Source organism: Hyperolius riggenbachi, chromosome 12, assembly GCF_040937935.1.
Source record: "Hyperolius riggenbachi isolate aHypRig1 chromosome 12, aHypRig1.pri, whole genome shotgun sequence".
Taxonomy (NCBI): Eukaryota; Metazoa; Chordata; class Amphibia; order Anura; family Hyperoliidae; genus Hyperolius; species Hyperolius riggenbachi.
Window position 1 is genome coordinate 20,004,321 of NC_090657.1, and position 21,893 is coordinate 20,026,213.

Consider the following 21,893-nt stretch of genomic DNA (forward strand, 5'->3'; position numbering starts at 1 on the left):
TTACAGTCTGATTGAAGTCAGTGCGACTGAGTAGCATCGAGTGCATGAGAAGCCGACCTGGCGAGGGAACGGGAGCCACCGGAGCTGTGACGAGGGCACAGGACGGCTGCCAGGGGCTGGAGGAAGCCCCAGGTAAGTGGATATTTTATTTTTATCCTCCTCGGACCTTTGCTTTAAGAGAGAAAGAGGGGTGCAAAGGAAATAGAAGGAAAGGAAAGGAGTGTGTAAAATCATGAAACCTTTAATAAGGGTAATTAAAAGTTATATGAACCGCAAGTAATCAATCGACATACACTGACCCATTACCAGCAGTCTGTACACCATATACCACAGTGCCGAGTTGGCATGCTTAATGACATGCTAATTATTCAGAGTTGATGTAAGTTTCAGGCAAATATACACACCTATATCCATGCTAGAGGATCAAAACTAGCCACTTCAGCCTAGTGTGTGACTGAAGATTAGATGCACAATGCAGAGGAGACTGGAAGGCAGAAAGATGTAGGAAAGGTGCTGCCAGCAGCAGCAGCAGCAGCAGCAGCACTAGGTCATCCAGTGTGCTAGTAGAAGCCCGAAGGGGGAAGAGAACTTCCAATCTCTCCAGGAAACCTAACCAGTAAAGGCCGCCATACATCATTAGAAGGTGTTAAATCAGGTTAACAATACCTGACTGAATCATAATATTTACCTGATACCACAGAATCTATGGGAATATCGATCGCTCACACCCACAGTCCCCTGCGTCTGTTCATGGTGATTTGAAAAGAACAGCAGTCTTTTCCAATCACTGCGTAACCAATAGTACAAGGTGAGAGCAGGTAGTACATATAAATGGCAAATCAGCTGTATTGGGTGCAGATAGTTAAAACATTGGTAATAACATTAAGGCTCCCATTTTTTTTTTTTTACACTAATCCATCCACCTAATGCCCAACACTAAACACTAACCTTCCCCTCCTAATGCCCAACACTAAACACTAACCCTCCCCTCCTAATGCCCAACACTAACCCTCCCCTCCTAATGCCCAACACTAACCCTCCCCTCCTAATGCCCAACACTAACCCCCCCTCCTAATGCCCAACACTAACCCTCCCCTCCTAATGCCCAACACTAAACACTAACCTTCCCCTCCTAATGCCCAACACTAACCCTCCCCCTCCTAATGCCCAACACTAACCCTCCCCCTCCTAATGCCCAACACTAACCCTCCCCTCCTAATGCCCGACACCAACCCTCCCCTCCTAATGCCCGACACCAACCCTCCCCTCCTAATGCCCGACACCAACCCTCCCCTCCTAATGCCCGACACTAACCCTCCCCTCCTAATGCCCGACACTAACCCTCCCCTCCTAATGCCCGACACTAACCCTCCCCTCCTAATGCCCAACACTAACCCTCCCCCTCCTAATGCCCAACACTAACCCTCCCCCTCCTAATGCCCAACACTAACCCTCCCCTCCTAATGCCCAACACCAACCCTCCCCTCCTAATGCCCAACACTAACCCTCCCCTCCTAATGCCCGACACTAACCCTCCCCTCCTAATGCCCGACACCAACCCTCCCCTCCTAATGCCCGACACCAACCCTCCCCTCCTAATGCCCGACACCAACCCTCCCCTCCTAATGCCCGACACTAACCCTCCCCTCCTAATGCCCGACACCAACCCTCCCCTCCTAATGCCCGACACCAACCCTCCCCTCCTAATGCCCGACACTAACCCTCCCCTCCTAATGCCCGACACTAACCCTCCCCTCCTAATGCCCGACACTAACCCTCCCCTCCTAATGCCCGACACTAACCCTCCCCCTCCTAATGCCCAACACTAACCCTCCCCCTCCTAATTTCAGCAAGGCTTGGTGTACAGAGGCGCCAGAGTAGAATAAAAACGTTTAAAAACCGTCTAAAAGAGGGGGATGTTCAGGTGGACTTACCTCCCTCAAAAATATAAAACTCAATTGAGTCACAATATATCAATACAAAAATATTTTATTGAACTCCACTTAGTGCAACGCGTTTCGCAGGTGTGGTCCTGCTTCATCAGGCAAACAGGAGTATAACTCAATGGGTCTAGATGGCAGAGGCGCTCACTTCTGCATCTAGACCCATTGAGTTATACTCCTGTTTGCCTGATGAAGCAGGACCACACCTGCGAAACGCGTTGCACTAAGTGGAGTTCAATAAAATATTTTTGTATTGATATATTGTGACTCAATTGAGTTTTATATTTTTGAGGGAGGTAAGTCCACCTGAACATCCCCCTCTTTTAGACGGTTTTTAAACGTTTTTATTCTACTCTGGCGCCTCTGTACACCAAGCCTTGCTGAAATCTTGAGTCCACCCTCGGTGGAGGGGTGCTACCCCATTTCCTATCTACAGAGAGCGACATCTTAAAAACCTGAGTGGGGTCAGGTTCTAATACTCCCCACCTGCACTTGAAGTGGTTGCCTATGGGTAACCCATGTTTGTGAGTATATCTAAATATTTTGCCTTTAACCACAACCAACTTAACAATACTACACCATATCGGGCTCTCGATTTCTCTTTGTTCTTCCAAGCACCCTCCCCCTCCTAATGCCCAACACTAACCCTCCCCTCCTAATGCCCGACACTAACCCCCCCCTCCTAATGCTTAACACTAACCCCCCCTCCTAATGCTTAACACCAACCCCCCCTCCTAATGCTTAACACTAATCTTCCCCTCCTAATGCCCAACACTAACCCTCCCCCTCCTAATGCCCAACACTAACCCTCCCCCTCCTAATGCCCAACACTAACCCTCCCCCTCCTAATGCCCAACACTAACCCTCCCCCTCCTAATGCCCAACACTAACCCTCCCCCTCCTAATGCCCAACACTAACCCTCTCCCTCCTAATGCCCAACACTAACCCTCCCCCTCCTAATGCCCAACACTAACCCTCCCCCTCCTAATGCCCAACACTAACCCTCCCCTCCTAATGCCCAACACTAATCCTCCCCTCCTAATGCCCAACACTAATCCTCCCCTCCTAATGCCCAACACTAACCCTCCCCCTCCTAATGCCCAACACTAACCCTCCCCCTCCTAATGCCCAACACTAACCCTCCCCCTCCTAATGCCCAACACTAACCCTCCCCCTCCTAATGCCCAACACTAACCCTTCCCCTCCTTATGCCCGACACTAATCCTCCCCTCCTTATGCCCAACACTAATCTTTCCCTCCTAATGCCCAACACTAAGGGCCCTTTTACACTTAATCAGTTGCTCTCAGTTAAAACGGAAAGAAAACTAATTTACAAAGTAAGGCCCATGTTTTCCTATGGCACCTTTCACACTTAACGCGTTTTAACTGAAATATTCTTCCCAATGCACTGCTATGGAAAAACGCGTACCAACGCATACTAACGCACACCAACTGATTAAGTGTAAAAGGGCCCTAAGCCCCTGGTACCCTGTGTACGGAAACTGTATATGAAGTAATAACCGATCGGTCATTATAACTGTCAGTCAATTGACTAATAACCAATCGACTAGTGAAACCATAACCAACGTTCAGCCGAAATACTAGCTCAGTGGTCCTCAAACTAAGGCCCACGGGCCAAACGTAGCCCTATGAGGATTTTTTTTTACGGCCTCCACCCACACACAAAATGTATTCCTTATAGATACGGTAAGCTACATCCTTAAATATTGGTGGTCTGCATATGGAATAGCAGTGCTGGCTCCACCCATCCACATGGAAGCCAGAAAGCAGTAATTTGCTGGTTTCCAATCAAATTCCACATTCAGTGACACTGCTGTCCAATTGGACTGCAGGATGTTTTATGTATACTCCGGCTCCTCAGCAGTCTGTAGTATGTTGACCCGGCCCTCCTCCCAAAATGTTTGGTGACCCCTGTACTAGCTGATAAGTGGCTAATAACTGATTGGCTAGTCTTTGGACAAGATATTACAAAGTAATACATCATTTATATTCATTCAATTGCTTTGAGAATGTGTATTGAATCATTTCAGGCTTGGCTGTGGTTTATATAGAAATTGCCGACAAGTAGTTTTATTTCAGTTTTTGATCTGCATGTGAAGATGAGAACCTCAGTCAGATTATGTTGCAGCTCTTTTGGTTCTGTCAGGAAATTACCATATTGCTCACTTTCGTGAACAGAGACAAGGCCACTAAGAAAAGGAAGCTCAATGAGACTTCAATACGACAGATGCGGAATAAATCACTAACAACTTCTATAACTTAGTACAAGTAGAAGAAAAAAAAAAACTTTGACGTAATTTCCTTCCTTACTTTTTTTTTTTTTTTACTCTTCAGCATCAATGTTGGTGTACATTTATTTGCCTGCCCTTGACCCAGAGTATACAGACACTCTCCCTGAGATCCCTGCACAGGCTGACTGAAACCAAGCACAGATGAATTTCTTGAGCTATATGGATGGGGTTTTAGCAGCAGCTTAACTCAGCCACTTTACACCAGCAGCTGTCATCTTTTCTGTTGCAGGCAATGGAAAGATTAAGAGCCAGGGGACCTTGGAATAGTATACAACATAGTGCTTGTAGCCTTATAAATAAGATTGTAAGGCATGATCATATAGATGTAAGTTTAGTAAACCTATTACAGTGGTTTCAAAAATGGACTTTTACAGCTATGTAAACCGGTGCATTCAGACAATCGTTTGGTTGTTCGCATTGATCGATAAATGATCACTCCATTCAGATAACTCGTGTGGCTAGCTCCACACTTGGGTCTGCAGTTTAGCACTTCCACAAACAATCTGACCGTATTCATAAGCACACAGACATCAGTTGCAAAGCGTTTAGGATAACTCCAGGGCTGTGGAGTCAGAGCAATTTTGGTTACCTGGAGTCTGAGAGTCAATGATTTCATAAACTGAGTCGGATGATTTTTGTAACGACTCCACAGCTCAGGATTACTCATTCTACAATGATGGTGAATGAGCGGGTCTACAGAGCTTTTAAAGGACAAACTGTAATCAGAAGGATATACAGGGAGTGCAGAATAATTAGGCAAGTTGTATTTTTGAGGAATAATTTTATTATTGAACCACCATGTTCTCAATGAACCCAAAAAACTCAATATCAAAGCTGAATATTTTTGAAAGTTTTTAGTTTTAGCCATTTTAGGGGTATATCTGTGTGTGCAGGTGACTATTACTGTGCATAATTATTAGGAAACTTAACAAAAAACAAATATATACCCATCATGCCTTAAATCTACAACCATTGTGCCAGTCCCAAAAAATCCTAGGATAACCAGTCTTCATGATTATCGACCAGTTGCTCTAACCCCTGTCATCGCCAAGTGCTTTGAACGACTGGTAGCCACGCACATCAAGGCCTCCATCCCAGCAAATCTAGATCAACACCAGTTTGCTTACTGAACAAATAGATCGACTGAGGATGCCATCTGTGTAGCTCTCCATGCTGCCCTTTCACACCTGGAAAAGCCCAACTCCTATGTTAGGATGCTCTTTGTTGACTACAGCTCAGCATTTAACACCATTGTACCTAGCCAGCTGACCAACAAACTCCATGCACTAGGTCTTGCTCCCTCCATATGTACTTGGTTATTGGACTTCCTTACTAATCGCCCTCAAACTGTCAGACTAGGAAAACAGACATCCTCCACCCTTACCCTGAGCACTGGCGTGCCACAGGGCTGTGTATTAAGCCCTCTCCTCTATGCACTTTTCACTTATGACTGCCAGCCTATCCATACCTCAAACATAATTGTTAAGTTTGCAGATGATACGACTGTCATTGGGCTTATATCAGACAATGAGGAAGATGCATACAGAGAAGTTAGGAACCTGACTGCATGGTGCAACATTAACAACCTGTTATTAAATACAAAGAAGACCAAAGAAATTATTCTGGACTTTAGGACCACCAAAAAGACCACTCACCTACCGCTAATGATCAATGCAGAGGATGTGGAGAGAGTTTCCAGCTTCAAATTTTTGGGAGTCACCATCGCAGAGAACCGGTCCTGGGCTGACAATGCTTTAGCTCTAACTGGCAAAGCACAACAACGCCTCTACTTTCTGAGGAAACTAAGGAGCGCTAACCTCCCACAGAAGCTGCTGGTTAATTTCTACAGATTCACTGTAGAAAGCGTTCTGACCAAATGCATGACGGCCTGGTACAACAGCTGCACGAAGGCTACTAGAGAAGCCCTGCAGCGAGTTGTAAAAACAGCAGAAGCCATTATTGGCACTGAACTACCATCACTGGAACTTTTGTATAATACTCGCAGCGTGAGAAGGGCCAAAAACATTATCAAGGGCAACACTCACCCTGGAAATGCCTTGTTTGAGCTCCTTCCACCAGGTAAACGTTTTAGATCAATCCGCACACACACAAACAGACTGAAAGACAGCTTTTTCCCATCCGCCATAAACTTGATGAACTCTGAATCCTCTCTGAAATAATTAACACTGTGTACAAATTGTTTAAACATCTGTAATACCTGGCATACTTGTATAATTTCTTCTCTTCCTTGTTACTATCACTATGTTCCCTATATGCACCGTGGGGTTGTCATGAAAAGTAATTTCGTTGTGTTACACAATGACAAAGTGAATTGAATTTCAATTATTTTTTACCAGTGAAACCAATATAACATCTCAACAGTCACAAATATACATTTCTGACATTCAAAAACAAAACATAAAACAAATCAGTGACCAATATAGCCACCTTTCTTTGCAATGACACTTAAAAGCCTGCCATCCATGGATTCTGTCAGTGTTTTGATCTGTTCACCTTCAACGTTGCATGCAGCAGCAACCACAGCCTCCCAGACACTGTTCAGAGAGGTGTACTGTTTTCCCTCCTTGTAAATCTCACATTTTATGATGGACCACAGGTTCTCAATGGGGTTCAGATCAGGTGAACAAGGAGGCCATGTCATTCGTTTTTCTTCTTTTATACCCTTTCTTGCCAGCCACGCTGTGGAGTACTTGGACGCGTGTGATGGAGCATTGTCCTGCATGAAAATCATGTTTTTCTTGAAGGATGCAGACTTCTTCCTGTACCACCGCTTGAAGAAGGTGTCTTCCAGAAACTGGCAGTAGGACTGGAAGTTGAGCTTGACTCCATCCTCAACCCGAAAAGGTCCCACAAGCTCATCTTTGATGATACCAGCCCAAACCAGTACTCCACCTCCACCTTGCTGGCGTCTGAGTCGGACTGGAGCTCTCTGCCCTTTACCAATCCAGCCCACCCATCTGGCCCATCAAGACTCACTCATTTCATCAGTCCATAAAACCTTAGAAAAATCAGTCTTGAGATATTTCTTGGCCCAGTCTTGACAAACTTGTGGCAAGTGGCATCTTTGCAGCTGCACGCTTGACTTCTCTCAGTTCAAGGGCAGTTATTTTGCGCCTTGGTTTTTCCACATGCTTCTTGCGACCCTGTTGACTATTTTGAATGAAACGCTTGATTGTTCGATGATCACGCTTCAGAAGCTTTGCAATTTTAAGAGTGCTGCATCCCTCTGCAAGATATCTCACTATTTTTGACTTTTCTGAGCCTGTCAAGTCCTTCTTTTGACCCATTTTGCCAAAGGAAAGGAAGTTGCCTAATAATTATGCACACCTGATATAGGGTGTTGATGTCATTAGACCACACCCCGTCTCATTACAGAGATGCACATCACCTAATATGCTTAATTGGTAGTAGGCTTTCGAGCCTACACAGCTTGGAGTAAGACAACATGCATAAAGAGGATGATGTGGTCAAAATACTCATTTGCCTAATAATTCTGCACTCCCTGTAGATGCTGCCATATTTATTTCCTTTTAAGCAATACCAGTTACTAATACTTTTAGCCATAGACCCTGAACAAGCATGCAACATTATCAGGCGCTTCCGACAAGTGTCAGATCTGACAGATTGGCGGCATGCTCGTTTCTGGTGTTATGCTGGATACACACGGTGCGTTCCCGCACTCTATTTCCCGCTCGATTCCCGTTGATTCGTTTATTTCCAACATGTTAGATTTGGCATACTTTCCATGCGAATCGACCTAACGATCCATCGAAATGCAAATCTGACATGTTGGAAATAAACAAATCGACGGGAATCGAGCGGGAAATCGAGTGTGGGAACGCACCGTGTGTATCCAGCATTAGTCCGTCACTACTGCGACCAAATGGACTAGCAAGGCTGCCAGGCAACCAGTAATAAATATGGCAGCCTCCATATTCTTCTCACTACAGTTGCCCTTTAAGCACCATACAGAGAATGTCCGTTTTCTTGCTGTCCCCAATTAGGGCCCCATGGGGAGAATGCATGCACTTTCAGAGCACAATGCACTCAAACATGTTCAGTGTTAGTGAGGCATCAGAGCTTGGACAGTTGCCCTGCTGAGCAGATTTCAGCAAGTGACACACAAGTACAACAGACTGTACATAGAGAGCACTGTCTGATGGGCTCACCTATGTGAGGTTAAGCAGCGCATTCAGATAACATGCTGTTGCATGCATTGCGTAGCAGGCCAGCCAGGCGCTGCAGTGCTGCACAGTTGCCATGTATGCATCACTCTTCTGTAATGACGGAGGCAGAATCCGGACAGAAAAGACAGGCGGGTGTGGCCGCACTAAAGTGATTCAGCACACTAATTGGATGCTGCACTACTTCAATGAGAAACAAATAACTCATCACAAGAGCCACTAAACCAGCACAGCTGCCAGGGGAGAAAGCTGTCAAGTTCTCGTCACTGCTAGAGCCATCCATACAGGAACAAAAGGCATTATCCAGCAAGCAGGTGATGAAACCCAAGGCTTCAGGCCTGGCCTGATTGGAGCACATGCAGAGGCAGGTTTATGTACAGCAAAGTTCAGGTGCTGAACAGATATAAGAGGGTCTGGAGGTAGCATCAATCTACCAATGTGGAGCGGTCTAGTGGTCACCTTGGGATGGGTATGAAGGCCCCGCATGGAAAGGATCACCAGTGAGGGCCCGTTTCCACTAGGAACAAATAGAGGCATTTCCCTGCAACTGAGCAGGACAGGGAAACGCTGCCTACGCTTTTGAATAACATGCCATCCGAAACACATGCAGGTGCGATTCTGGATGGAGTGCATAATTTTTTCTAAACATGCTTCTGAATCTCTATAGCCATGCATGGCACATCTAGAACAATTCAGCTGCAGCTTCGCAGCAGCACAGTTGCAGCATCCAAATCCGATGCACATGGCACCCTAATGAATATAAGCCCTAAGGGCTGGAACCCAGCAGAGCTTTTAGGGGTCGCTATCAATCACTAGCGATTTCCCAAAAAGCTTTGCTAATATAAATGGATGGGACAGATTACACAAGAGCGATTGCGAAGAGGAGCCACTCACCTTCCTGCCATTCCCCAGCGATCTAAACCCCCCTCCGCTCTGGCCGGCATCTTCCCTCACTCTGACGTCAGTGCCAGGTCCCGGGTTGTTGATGTCATCAAGCCGCGACCTGGAACTGAGCGGCAGTACGAGCGGGCATGCCGGCGAGAGCGGAGAGGTCCACAGTGGCTCACCGCTGGAGCCTGGGAGGTGAGTAAAGGCTGCTGCATACAGGATGGTAGAGAGAGAGAGACAGAGAGACACCTGGTCACACAGGACATGATGCCCAGCAAAGCCCCATCAGTGAGACGGCTATCTTGACCCCCCCCCCCTTCATGCAAATTCGCCTGGTCCTTAAGGGGGGTAGGCAACCAGCCCCCAAATGGTTAATAAGTAAATAAATGAAACCTCCATATCTGAAATAAATGAAGCCTCCATATCTCTCTTCTGGTTCCCTTTAGGCTGCTTTCACAGTGAGCCGTTACAGGCGCACCACCATGCGTTGCGTTAGGGGCACGTTATGCAACCATAACATCCCCTAAAACGCAACGTCTTAGTGTGTAAATAGCCTTAAAGGAGTGATCCAAGCTTTAAAAAAAAAAAAAAAAAAACGAAGAAGCTCCTCCAACCTGGGGCTTCCTCCAACCCTTGGCACAGCAACACAGCCACCCTGTGCCCTCGCGCAGCTCCAGTGGCTCCCGGTCTTTGGGTTCCGGAACGGCTTCTTCTGCGCTAGACCGCGTGGGTCACATGGTTTCTCCATCAGGATGGTACTGTGCAGACGGAGAAACCACGTGACGCGCGGTGGAGCGCAGAAGAAGATGACCCAAAAAGGTCGGCTGCGCTAGCGGAGAAGACCGGGAGCCACCGGAGCTGCGGCGAGGGCACAGGACAGCTGCCATGGGCTGGAGGAAGCCCCAGGTAAGTGGATTTTTTTTTAAAGCCTGGAGGTATCCTTTAAAGCAGACCTGAACTCAGAACTTCCTCTCTGCTTTAAAAATAAACAGAATAATTAACCTTTAAAAGTAAAACATTTTTGTTACAGCTGATACAAATACTGAAATAAATATGCAGTGTGTCTACTTCCTGCTTTCATGGAAGCAGACATAGGGTTAACATCCTGTGATTACAAATTAGCTGCTCTGCTGAGGAAGCCAGCTAAAACTGTTGAGAAATCAAATTACAGGGTGCTTTTTTTTTCTAGGTTTTCCTTTTGTCCTGTGCAAGACTTCAGCTGCACTTTACTAATTGTCACTTTACTTGAGCCAAACTCTATAGCCTGGACCACTGGCACACAGCAGCCACTAGTGGGCACACAGCAGAAGAGCAGCAGGCACAGATCCCCAGATAAAGCACCAATATCTGTGCAGCCATAGAAGATCCAGCCACACGCTGCTCTGTCACCTGAGAGGAAGTGTCTTCTCACACAGACAATAGCAGGAAGCACCACGCATGCTCCCTGTTCAGCCGAAAATAAATAAGGCTATTAATTACAATCCACTGCCCGCCCTACAAGGGAGCATGGTGGCCTCAGTGTACATGGCTTCCTAGAGCACAGGAGGATCATGTCAGGGGGATGACTCTTCTATGCTGTGAGATAATGGGAAGTGTCCACATGATGCAGACCGTCAACTGAACAACATTCTCTGCACTGTTACTATACATGTGCATGAGAAACATGCTGCAAGTCAGCTCTGAACAACATTCTCTGCACTGTTACTATACATGTGCATGAGCAACATGCTGCAAGTCAGCTCTGAACATCATTCTCTGCACTGTTACTATACATGTGCAACATGCTGCAAGTCAGCTCTGAACATCATTCTCTGCACTGTTACTATACATGTGCATGAGCAACATGCTGCAAGTCAGCGCTGAACAACATTCTCTGCACTGTTACTATACATGTGCATGAGCAACATGCTGCAAGTCAGCTCTGAACATCATTCTCTGCACTGTTACTATACATGTGCAACATGCTGCAAGTCAGCTCTGAACAACATTCTCTGCACTGTTACTATACATGTGCAACATGCTGCAAGTCAGCTCTGAACAACATTCTCTGCACTGTTACTATACATGTGCATGAGAAACATGCTGCAAGTCAGCTCTGAACAACATTCTCTGCACTGTTACTATACATGTGCATGAGCAACATGCTGCAAGTCAGCTCTGAACAACATTCTCTGCACTGTTACTATACATGTGCATGAGCAACATGCTGCAAGTCAGCTCTGAACAACATTCTCTGCACTGTTACTATACATGTGCATGAGAAACATGCTGCAAGTCAGCTCTGAACAACATTCTCTGCACTGTTACTATACATGTGCATGAGAAACATGCTGCAAGTCAACTCTGTGCGTCTGTTTTAATGCACAATCAGTAATGATAGTTGTCTAGAGTTCAGGTGCTAATTTCAATCTCACAATTACGGTCAATGATCTCAGCAAAGTAAAAATAGGTATGACATGAGGACACAAATATGGTTATTTGAGGAAGCAATAAAAACATCTAATTGGTTACAGTATTTTGGACAGACCACGCAGACATGCAAAACTGGCCTCTCTGACGTCAAAATAAAGCATTCAGGGCCGGTTTCCATTACATGCGGATTCTGAATGCAGAAAAACTGACTCCAATGAATGCCTATGGGCCTGTTACCATTAACCACTTGAGGACCGCGGTGTTAAACCCCCCTAGTGACCAGGCCATTTTTTACTTAATAGGCCACTGCAGCTTTAAGTCCTCACTGCAGGGCTGTACAACTCAGCACACAAGTGATTGCCTTCCCCCTCGCCTTCACTCCCCCCCCTCCCCACCAACAGAGCTCTCTGTTGGTGGGGTCTGATCGCTCCCCAGATTTATTTATTTTTAAACTTTTTTTTTTTATTCAATAAATTTCACTATTTTTTATTTTGGTTTCCCTCCCTCAGTCAGCCTATCACAGCGATCGCTTCTGTGTCACACAGCTGTCCCCAGTAGAGCGCTGTACAGTCCTATTAGACGGCGGTTTCGCTGTCTAAGTCTCTGAGTGGCGATTGCCGTTGGGAGACTAGGCGGAGAGGAGCTCAGTCATCAGAATGGAGAAGTGCGCGTATTAGTGCGATGCGATCCCCAGCTATCCCCGCCCGCAGCCATTAACACCAATCGGTGTGAAATGGTCCTGGGGCTGTCGCCACATTCATGCCAATTGGCATGGAGCAGTCGGCAAGGGGTTAAATGCGATAGTTTCCACTAACGTGTTCATTATATGAGAAGCTATGCAGGATGCAGAAATCTGCAATTCTTGTTTAGTGGAAACAGACCCATAAGCATTCATTGGAGTCCTTTTTCGGCATCCAGAATCCGTGTGTAGTGGTAACAGGTGCTAAATGGCCACATCCAGAAATCTGGATGCAGAAAAACTGATGCAGAACAAGTGCAAATAGGCCCTTACTCAATGGACAAAAACTATACAACTGTCTCCTTCAACAGGAAAGCTGCACTAAGTAATCTGTGCAGTAATGAAGTGTTTAAAATATTAAGGGGCCACTATCGCAAAAAAAAAAACAACAACAAAAAAAACACACATGCGTACAAATACCATAAGAAGTGCATTTCTCACTAAAATGCACCTTGAAATACTTCTCTCCTATGTAGCTGTCACTAACCGTAACAGTGCAAATCTGACAGGTTTTGGACAAGTCCATCCCCTCATGGGGGATTCTCGATATCTCCTTTAGTCTTTACAAAGACAAACACTGGAAATGATTCATACAAAGATGCCAGTCTTCTACTCACTTTCACAATTTAGTACTTTGAGCAACTACCCTTTAGCGAGTGCTGTGGAGGATAAAAATAAATAAATAAAAAAAACCACCATGAGATTCTCCCATGAGGTGATGGACTTGTCCGAAACTTGTCAAATCTATCAGATTTGTATTGCCTCCTATAAGTGACAGCAGAGCTAGCCATAAATCTAGCGATTCTGATTCAATTGACAAAGCAATTCACTTTATTAAGGAATCAGTATGATTGATCGACTAGTGACCCACACACTACAATCAAAATCCTATGCAATTCACATTCGATCTGATCAATGTAAGGTCTCCATGCTCTGAATGTAACAATCAATTCAGAGGTGATCGAATGACGTGAACAGTAGCCAATTCCTGTGTGATTGACGGATATCTTGCATCCTGATCAATCGACTAAGCTCGATTCAAAAAGAAATCAGTCACTTCATCGATTGGTAATTCTGGAACGCACTGCTCTCTCGATTCTACAAAACGATCGAATTGAATGGTCGATTGTACAGCCAAAACGCTAGATGTATGTCCACCTTAACATAGGAAAAAAGTAATTCATGGTACATACATTTAAGTGTTACAAATTTTCCTGATATTGGTCCTTTAAGCAGTGATCCACAACCCTGTCAAGGCCCACCAACAGTGCAGGTTTTGTGGAAATCGACAGAGGCTCTGCTGAGACACCAATTACCTCACCTGTACATGTTTGTGGTTTTCTGAAAAACATGCACTGCTGGTGGGCCTTGAGGACAGGGTTGTGTTTTTGTCAGTATGCACACAGCTTATGCTGGTGTATGTGCATGGTGCGCATGGATACATTACGTTAGCTCCCTTGTGCGATTGGTATAATGCGCTATCTGTCCCAGGAGAGGATGTCAGGATGTGTGCTCCTAATCCCTAGATAGGTTTGATGCAGTATGTTTGCATGTCTGCACTATGCATGTTACAGGGCCAGAGTTAGGACACCTATGTTTACCTGGGTACTTCTGCGCAGTATAGGTGACTAAGCATAAGAATGCATTCTTCTGTGAACTAAGACCCCGGCTTTTAACTTAGCTGTAGGGATAACAGTGGTGCCTGGATGAGTGAATCTGAATGCATTGGTTTGTACATTTGCATGCGAGCGTGCAAAGGGTTACTGATTTTTTGCTATTTTTCTGGCCACACCCCCTTTAGCACCTCCCTTCCCTTAAATTACTTATTTAACTGCCCTAACTAGAGGCGATGTGCCTGGATTTGTGTTTTTTTTCTTGTTATTTGTACCGACTCCACAGCCCTGATTATGGACCCTTGTGGCCAGGGTTTTAATCTAGTGCACTTCCTCCTTCTCCTGTTTGTGTTTTTTGTCAGCATACACCAGCTTATGCTGGTGTATGTGCATTGTGCACATGGATACATTATGTTAGCGCATCATACCAATCACACAAGGGAGCCATCTGTCCCATGAGAGGACAGAACTACTGTGCCTGCGCCAAGTGACCATGACAGACAGCGGCGCTTTGCGCAGCCGTAGTAAGGCCGACCCCGTGGTCGGCCTGAATACCAATCACGGAGACCCGGGCAGCGGTGGGGAGCAGAGCAGTCGGCGTGGGACAGTTGGCTGCAAGGGGCTGGAGAAAACCCCAGGTGATTAAAGCTCCTTTTGCTTGTTTTAGCCTGATAACTCCTTTAACCACTTTGTGAACCCCCGCGGTACGGATTTCTCCGTTCCTTTTTTTCCCCCCTAAAAAACCATGGGACGGAAAAATCCGTACCTTCCGCGCTACCGCCGATGTCCTTGCTCCCGCCGCTCGTACACACCGCCACCCACTCGAAGATCAATGAACGGGAAAATCCATTCCCGTTCGTTGATCTTAGCCTCCGCAATTATCTGCTGCTTTGAGAAACAGCGCGATCATTGTGATTTGGCCAGCCTCGTACTGCTTCCTGTAAGCGTCCTTCCGGACGCTTACAGGTCGCATGTAAACAAGCTCACTGTGGCCAAATAGTAAAACTACACCCTAAAGCATTTTACATATACAAATACATTAGTTTTATACAATAAATTAACTACCTCCCACACTCCTTAATTTTTTTTTTTTTGTAATAAAGAAAAAAAGAAAAATACAATAAAAAACATAAATAGTTACCTTCGGGACTAAACTTTTTAAATATTTATGTCAAGAGGGTAGAACACTGTTACTTTATAAACTACAGGCTTGTAATTAGGGATGGATGCAAAACTGAAAAAAATGCACCTTTATTTCCCCAAAAAATATTGGAGCCAAACATTGTGACAGGGACATAATTTAAACTGTTTTATAACCGGGACAAATGGGCAAATACATTTCATGTGTTTTAATTACAGTAGCATGCATTATTTAAAAACTATAATGGCCGAAAACTGAAAAATTTCTACATTTTTTTCCTACTTTCCCATTAAAACACATTTAGAATAAAATAATTCTTGGCATAATGTCCCACCTAAAGAAAGCCTAATTGGTGGCAAAAAAAACAAGATAGTTCATTTCATTGTGACAAGTAATAATAAAGTTAGGCCCCGTTCACACTTGCGTTTTGGCATGCAAACGGACCGGATCCGAAAGAGGACCGGATCGGAACCAAACGGTTCCGATCCGGTCCGTTTGCATCAGGCTGCCATCCGGATCCATGTGGTAAAGATAGCGAAATTACTATTAAAAATTGTTGGGGTCAGCAGAAGGTGCACCTGTAGAATCAGGTTCCTCCACTGTTTAGGCCTCACCTCCACCTCCGACATACTGCCAACAGCTCCAGCACGTGTGTCACTGCTGCTCCACTCCAGGAATGCTGGGCCCATGTGTCCCCATCCGAAATGGCCGCTAGAATACGCATAGAAAGTGGGGTAGAACGTCCGGTTTTGAAAGCCAGTGTGTTCTGTGCTTTCCATTCCCCATTGGTTTCTATATTCTGATGGTGCAGTCAGGCTCCGGTCCGGGTGCGTGGGCCGGATAATCCAGACCCTGCAAAATCCGGCTCTGTTCTGTACGGAACGTACGCATGTGAACGTCCGCATAGACTTTGCATTGCTATGCGGAACGTACGTTCCGTTTGTACAGTATACGGTCCGGATCCGATCAGGCGGATCAGGACAGCGAACGCTAATGTGAACCAGGCCTTATAGACGAATGAATGGAAGGAGCACTGAAAGGTGAAAATTGCTCTGGTGTTCAAGGGGTAAAACCCCTCAGTGGTGAAGTGGTTAAGGACCTGATACACAAACCAATGTGTACTGAACAGCAAACCTCTACGATAAAAATTATTGAATCATTTGCTGATCCCAAATAATTTCTGATGCACTCTGAAAAAAAAACTGTATTCTGTAGGTCATTTCTGAACAGCCATTCTGTGATTGGGCAGGCTGGTCACTATCAGTCATCCTGCACATACTACACCATGCATATGTGCAGCTGATGGATAAACCGTACATACAAGAACCCATTGTAGTCATGGACCGCACTTTTGAATGCATCCTGCATAGAAGCCACTGCTATGTCCCATCCAAGGAATCCCTGACAGGAAATCAGCTGTGTGCAAGAAAATATCTTCCCTTCTGTACCTCTGAAATCTTTTCTGCTGTGATAAAACCCCTGAAAAGTTTACACACATTTCTGAAAGTTATTAATAGGGACTGGCTGCACTTTCAGTCGGCTGACCTTTTAAGGAGTGAAGAGGCCAGACAGTCAGCGTACAGACTGCAAGCTAGAGGGGGCGACATTCACAAGAGCTGCACAATACATTGCACCACAAGCTGCAGCCGGATACAAGCACTCAGTGTGACTGTGCAATTTATATCAGAGTGCTACAGTGACTGCATGATGTATAGATTGCTTGCGTTCCTCACACTAGCCTTACTAGCACAGTGACAGCAGACACGCCTGGGAGGTTACACAGTACTACCACCCCCTCCAGCAGACAGCTGGGACTCTGGGCTGTATACGCTGTGCTACACAGAGCACACTGCTGAGAGGGTGACACCAACATTATGTACACAACACACCAGCCACAATCGCCAGCACTTTGGATGGATGTCGGCAATGGATAGTATGTATGAGTCGTCTGTGCCTTGTGACACTTTAATAAGTAATGGGAAAGATGTAGTAAAGGTCTCCAACTTTAATCTACCGTATGAACAACTGGATTTTCTTCCTAAAGCTCACAGCAGGACCAAACTGGGGCCTTCACCATGTCTCACCCTGCGGCACCGCTCTGCACCCACAGACTGGGGCCATCACCAGGTCTCATCCAGCAGCCCCACTCTGCACCTACAGACTGGGGCCTTCACCAGGTCTCATCCAGTAGCACAGCTCTGCACCCACAGACTGGGGCCTTCACCAGGTCTCACCCTGCGGCACCGCTCTGCACCCACAGACTGGGGCCTTCACCAGGTCTCATCCAGCAGCACCGCTCTGCACCCACAGACTGGGGCCTTCACCAGGTCTCACCCAGCAGCACCGCTCTGCACCCACAGACTGGGGCCTTCACCAGGTCTCACCCAGCAGCACCGCTCTGCACTCACAGACTGGGGCCTTCACCAGGTCTCACCCAGCAGCACCGCTCTGCACCCACAGACTGCGGCCTTCACCAGGTCTCACCCAGCAGCACCGATCTGCACTCACAGACTGGGGCCTTCACCAGGTCTCACCCAGCAGCACCGCTCTGCACCCACAGACTGGAGCCTTCACCAGGTCTCACCCAGCAGCACCGCTCTGCACCCACAGACTGCGGCCTTCACCAGGTCTCATCCAGCAGCACCGCTCTGCACCCACAGACTGGGGCCTTCACCAGGTCTCACCCTGCGGCACCGCTCTGCACTCACAGACTGGGGCCTTCACCAGGTCTCACCCAGCAGCACCGCTCTGCACCCACAGACTGCGGCCTTCACCAGGTCTCACCCAGCAGCACCGCTCTGCACTCACAGACTGGGGCCTTCACCAGGTCTCACCCTGCGGCACCGCTCTGCACCCACAGACTGGGGCCTTCACTAGGTCTCACCTCGCAGCACCGCTCTGCACCCACAGACTGGGGCCTTCACCAGGTCTCACCCAGCAGCACCGCTCTGCACCCACAGACTGGGGCCTTCACCAGGTCTCACCCTGCGGCACCGCTCTGCACTCACAGACTGGGGTCTTCACCAGGTCTCACCCAGCGGCACCGCTCTGCACCCACAGACTGCGGCCTTCACCAGGTCTCACCCAGCAGCACCGCTCTGCACTCACAGACTGGGGCCTTCACCAGGTCTCACCCAGCAGCACCGCTCTGCACCCACAGACTGGGGCCTTCACCAGGTCTCACCCAGCAGCACCGCTCTGCACCCACAGACTGCGGCCTTCACCAGGTCTCATCCAGCAGCACCGCTCTGCACCCACAGACTGGGGCCTTCACCAGGTCTCACCCTGCGGCACCGCTCTGCACCCACAGACTGGGGCCTTCACTAGGTCTCACCTCGCAGCACCGCTCTGCACCCACAGACTGGGGCCTTCACCAGGTCTCACCCAGCAGCACCGCTCTGCACCCACAGACTGGGGCCTTCACCAGGTCTCACCCTGCGGCACCGCTCTGCACTCACAGACTGGGGCCTTCACCAGGTCTCACCCAGCAGCACCGCTCTGCACCCACAGACTGCGGCCTTCACCAGGTCTCACCCAGCAGCACCGCTCTGCACTCACAGACTGGGGCCTTCACCAGGTCTCACCCTGCGGCACCGCTCTGCACCCACAGACTGGGGCCTTCACTAGGTCTCACCTCGCAGCACCGCTCTGCACCCACAGACTGGGGCCTTCACCAGGTCTCACCCAGCAGCACCGCTCTGCACCCACAGACTGGGGCCTTCACCAGGTCTCACCTCGCAGCACCGCTCTGCACCCACAGACTGGGGCCTTCACCAGGTCTCACCCAGCAGCACCGCTCTGCACCCACAGACTGGGGCCTTCACCAGGTCTCATCCAGCAGCACCGCTCTGCACCCACAGACTGGGGCCTTCACTAGGTCTCACCCAGCAGCACCGCTCTGCACCCACAGACTGGGGCATTCACCAGGTCTCACCCAGCAGCACCGCTCTGCACCCACAGACTGGGGCCTTCACCAGGTCTCACCTCGCAGCACCGCTCTGCACCCACAGACTGGGGCCTTCACCAGGTCTCACCCAGCAGCACCGCTCTGCACCCACAGACTGCGGCCTTCACCAGGTCTCATCCAGCAGCACCGCTCTGCACCCACAGACTGGGGCCTTCACTAGGTCTCACCCAGCAGCACCGCTCTGCACCCACAGACTGGGGCCTTCACCAGGTCTCATCCAGCAGCACCGCTCTGCACCCACAGACTGGGGCCTTCACCAGGTCTCACCCAGCAGCCCTGCTCTGCACCCACAGACTGGGGCCTTCACTAGGTCTCACCTTGCAGCACCGCTCTGCACCCACATACTGGGGCCTTCACCAGGTCTCACCCAGCAGCACCGCTCTGCACCCACAGACTGGGGCCTTCACCAGGTCTCACCCAGCAGCACCGCTCTGCACCCACAGACTGGGGCCTTCACCAGGTCTCACCCAGCAGCACCGCTCTGCACCCACAGACTGGGGCCTTCACCAGGTCTCATCCAGCAGCACCGCTCTGCACACAGACTGGGGCCATCACCAGGTCTCACCCAGCACCATTGCTCTGCACCCACAGACTGGGGCCTTCACCAGGTCTCACCCAGCAGCACCGCTCTGCACCCAGACTGGGGCCATCACCAGGTCTCACCCAGCAGCACCGCTCTGCACCCACAGACTGGGGCCTTCACCAGGTCTCACCCAGCAGCACCGCTCTGCACCCACAGACTGGGGCCATCACCAGGTCTCACCCAGCAGCACCGCTCTGCACCCACAGACTGGGGCCATCACCAGGTCTCACCCAGCAGCACCGCTCTGCACCCACAGACTGGGGCCTTCACCAGGTCTCACCCAGCAGCACCACTCTGCACCCACAGACTGGGGCCTTCACCAGGTCTCACCCAGCAGCACCGCTCTGCACCTACAGACTGGGGCCTTCACCAGGTCTCATCCAGCAGCACCGCTCTGCACCCACAGACTGGGGCCTTCACCAGGTCTCACCCAGCAGCACCGCTCTGCACCTACAGACTGGGGCCTTCACCAGGTCTCATCCAGCAGCACCGCTCTGCACCCACAGACTGGGGCCTTCACCATGTCTCACCCAGCACCACCGCTCTGCACCCAGACTGGGGCCTTCACCAGGTCTCACCCAGCAGCACCGCTCTGCACTCACAGACTGGGGCCTTCACCAGGTCTCACCCAGCAGCACCGCTCTGCACCCACAGACTGGGGCCATCACCAGGTCTCACCCAGCAGCACCGCTCCGCACCCACAGACTGGGGCCTTCACCAGGTCTCACCCAGCAGCACCGCTCTGCACCCACAGACTGGGGCCTTCACCAGGTCTCACCCAGCAGCACCGCTCTGCACTCACAGACTGGGGCCTTCACCAGGTCTCACCCAGCAGCACCACTCTGCACCCACAGACTGGGGCCTTCACCAGGTCTCACCCACAGACTGGGGCCTTCACCAGGTCTCACCCAGCACCACCACTCTGCACCCACAGACTGGGGCCTTCACCAGGTCTCAGCAGCACCGCTCTGCACCCACATACTGGGGCCTTCACCAGGTCTCATCCAGCACCACCAGTCTGCACCCACAGACTGGGGCCTTCACCAGGTCTTACCCAGCACCACTGCTCTGCACCCACAAACTGGGGCCTACACCAGGTCTCATCCAGCAGCACCACTCTGCACCCACAGACTGGGTCCTTACCAGGTCTCACCCAGCACCACCGCTCTGCACCCACAGACTGGGGCCATCACCAGGTCTCACCCAGCAACATCATACTGCACCATCTGATTTAGCAGGCCCCACACAGCACACATGGACAAGTTTGTGTAAGAAGCTCCAGGGTGACCGGATCTGGGAGTGGTCACAAATACACATGCAGGATAGCAGCCAGGAAATGTTTGTCAAACACAAATATTAGCACTCTATTATAATGTAACCAGGTCACCAATTCACAAACACAACAGACACTGGGTCACTGCAGGGAAACTACAATTCAGGAGGACATGATAAAATTCAGCTAAAAGGCAGTTACAAATATGACTTATAGTATACTTCATATACACTGCAATTTACATACAGGAACTGGCAAGTTCAGCAAATGTATTATCATTTGAACATAATATCCTGGGCTGTATGCCCACCAGGCACACAACCCAGGAGGCTTTTAAATGTATTATGTACCCCCAGTATAGGTTAGCCAGTAATAGGTGCCCCAAGTATAAGTTAGCAAGGTATACGTGCTCCAATATAGATGCCCCCTCCCCTTGCAGTGATCCCTAGCACTGTGTCAGTACTAGGGTTGCCACAGTATACGGTTATACCGTGGTTTGATTGTGCATGGTTATACTATGTACAATCCAGGTTACCCGGTTTTAGGGGCGGGGCTTCATCAGGGTGAGTCGGCAAAACCGCCGCAGCGGCAAGAGAAAGGCTGCCGCATCGGCGGGGGGGAGCGCTCAGAAACAAAAAGGAAAAAAAAAAATTACCTTCCTTTAGCTAAAGCGGTGTCTATCTCCTTTCAGGTGTCATCAAATTGGTACCAGCACACCCCCCCCCCCCCCCCCCCCCGTGATGTCTTAGCCGCATGTCATCACAGAGGGAGGTAGTTAGTATAGTTGCCCCAACTATACTAACTAGCTATACTGGA

At 48.8% G+C, this 21,893-nt stretch overlaps 1 protein-coding gene across 2 annotated transcripts in view; it reads right to left on the reverse strand.

Moving 5' to 3' along the window:
* Positions 1 to 21,893, reverse strand: part of GNA13 (G protein subunit alpha 13) — a 106,940-nt gene that overhangs the window by 27,217 nt on the left and 57,830 nt on the right. The window lies entirely within an intron of this gene.